Raw genomic sequence first — 3,229 nt, 5'->3', positions numbered from 1 at the left:
TTATTATTCGTTCTTTACAACCGACCGGAGGAATCTACTTTACACCGGAGAAAAGAAAAAGGAGCCGGCAACTATTCGAGTACTGCGCGCTTACGCCCAGCGTAATTCGCGAGTACGCCCCGCGTACGTACTACGCCCAGCGTAGTCATGGAGTATGCCCCGCGTAAACCGAGGTTCCAGCGACTATAAATAGATACCGAAGTTCAGCCATTTTCCTTACCAATATTCATTCCTTCTCTCTAAATTCGGCCTTGGTTTGCGTGCCAATAATATCCCGAAGCCCCGATATTATTCCCGAGCCCCGAAGCAAGTTTTGAAGCCCCGAGGATCCCGAGAAGTGCAACTCTCGAGCCGAAGCTCTGCTCGCGAGAAGCTCGTTTTTTGTGAAGATCTTCCAGGACTACCGAGGAATACTACTTCTACAAGTCGTAGTGATGTCCGGTTATCTTCTGAACAGGTGAGTGTGTAGTTACTTTCTTCTAACGCATATTATGAAGTATTTATTATAAAATATGTGTGATGTGTATATTTGGTTGTTATATGTGTGAATGTTTATTCACTTTCTTCTATCTCATATATATGATATATTATCTATGAAATATGTGTTATATGTGTGTGCCTTATCTGTTATGTGGAATATATATTAAATGAACATGCTTTACAGGTTTTAAAACTATGCATAAAAATATATTTTTTTATCTACTAATATGTTGGGTAGAAGATGGATAGATAGTTGATGTGTGATAAACAGATGAGAGGCCTCGATGTTGTTGTTGATCTAGTCATCTAACGGAGTATGGATGACGACCACGGACTCTTCTAGACAGTCCAGTGGAACACTAGCAGGCTCATAACCTGTAGGTGTTGTGAACGACGTGTTCACCAGTGTACTCTACTCCCCCACATGGTTGCCTTTAGGACATCTATTGTTGAGGAAACCCCTTAGCAGTAATGTCCGTCCCGATGAACTTTCCTAGATTAGGTCCCTTTAGATAGATGTTATTTTAGGGACGTAAAGTGAGGATAACGGGAATGGGTAATCGGGTTATTGTTGGTCGGTAAAAATTAAATATAATTATTTATTGCAGGTTGAAAACCCTATATGCTCACCAGGCTCCCAAGCCTGACCCACTCAGTTTATTTGTATTACAGGAAGTGGCGCAAGGGCATAAGATGGATGAATCATCAAGTTGTTTTGTTTATGAGCCTTTATATGAATTTAACTGTTGTATTGCTTGTAATATTTGTTTATGCTTTTGGTCTGTTTATCGGAACATGACATCCCGAATATTGTTATAAAATGATTATGCATCTTTGATAAAATGCTTTGATAAACTTTATTTTATCATATTTTGTTTTGGGACAAATTCCACAACTCTTTTGAATAAAAGAAAAAGATTTACTCTGAAAATATTTTTAAAAGCATAAATAAAACCGGTCTTTTCTGGCCGAGATTTTGGGGATGTCACAGTTGGTATCAGAGCATTAGTTTAAGCGAACTAGGAATTTGTAGGATTTCTAGACTTAAACGTAGAATGCTAAGCGATGATTGTGAGGTGTGAGCACTAGCTTATTTTAGGAATTGTGCCTAAAATGCTTTTATGTGCTAAATGATTTATGCCTTATATGCTGTTATTTGTTCGGATCTGTGGTCTGTTGCCGACCGGATCTAGAAACCTTATGTGTTTAGGATTCTAAACGTACGACTACGATATTAGAACTAACATGTAAACGTTTCGGAGAGATAAGGATGATTTAAACGTCTATCCTGAATAAAGATCTAAATTCACCTTATTCGGGGTATAGATCAAAATGGCAAGAACCCGCAGTGGAGCTGGAAACGCAAACGAAAACAGGAATCGACCACCTGTAATTGAGCAAATACCTGTTGTAGCTGCAGCACCTGGGCCAGTAACGATGGCTGGTGTACAATTGATGATTCAGGCGATGTTGGATAATCAGATGGAAGAAACTAGACGTCTGCTTCGATAAAATCGTGAAGAACTTTCAATCCAAGTTGAAGAGCCCGAAGTGAATGGAGGGCCATCGGAAGGTGGAAACTTCAGTGGTACCGTTGGTCAAGACAACCCACAAATTGTTAGACAAGGCAATCGTAATGGAGGAAATGATGGAAGAGGATGTAAATACAAGGATTTTATGGCATCTAAGCCACCGTGTCTATCCGGAAGCCCGACGCCGGTGCAAATTATGGATTGGATCTCCGAAATGGAGACAATGTTTGAAAGTTGCGAATGCAGCAACAGGTAGAAGACCGCTCTTGCTATCCCGTTGTTGAAATCTGGCATGTTGAGTTGGTGGAAGCTGTTAGCTGACTCTATGCCCAAGGGAGAAGCGAGTAAATTGTCTTGGGAAGATTTTGTGGAACAACTGAAACTGCAATACTGCTCAGAGCAGGACCTACTGGAAATTAATAACGAGTTTCAGAATTTGAAGAAGGGAAAGATGAGCGTTGCTGAATACGCTGCAAGTTTCACGGAGAAAATGAAGCTTATCCCATACCTAGTTCCAACAGAACTCTCAAAGGTCAATAAGTTTGCCTTTGGACTACCAGCGGACTATGGTCCAATGGTTAAGCAAGCAACCACGTTGAAAGCCGCCATCTGGGCTGCCAGAAATGTTGAGACCCAGATCAGGGAGAAAGGTCTGGAAAGGTCAGAGGTTGGAGAGAAGAGGAAGTTTGACGGACCCTCGGGGTCCAGCGAAAAGGGTAAATTCTCAAAGTCTAGTTCGAAAGGAGGTGGAGGAGGCGAAGTGAAGTGGTGTGACAAGTGCAAGAAGAAGCACTCTGGGAAGTGCGACGGAGGGGTCACTTGTTTCAAATGTGGGAAGCCTGGGCACTATGCCAATGAATGCACATTCACTAAGAAGGTCTGTTATGAGTGCAACGAGGAGGGGCACATTTTGAGGGACTGCCCAAAGAAGAAGGAAGCAGGAAGACCCAACATTCCACCAAAGCCGAAGGCTAGAGCCTTCCAGATGACACTGGAAGCTACTAAGGAAGAAGCTGATGTCGCTTCAGGTACCTTTCTCGTAAACAAATTGCCTGCCCAAATTTTATTTGATTTTGGAGCCAACTACTCCTTTATTTCGCATGAATTTGGTAGAAAGCTAGCTTTGCCTGTCGATAGACTAGATAATGCCTTATTAGTCGAAGTTGCTAGTGGCAAGTTTGTACCTGTTAACCATCATATGAAAAACATCTTAATTG

This window comes from Lactuca virosa, chromosome 4, assembly GCF_052849685.1.
Source record: "Lactuca virosa cultivar CGN04683 chromosome 4, Lactuca_virosa_CGN04683_v6, whole genome shotgun sequence".
NCBI lineage: Eukaryota > Viridiplantae > Streptophyta > Magnoliopsida > Asterales > Asteraceae > Lactuca > Lactuca virosa.
Note: the sequence above shows the minus strand (reverse complement) of the source record.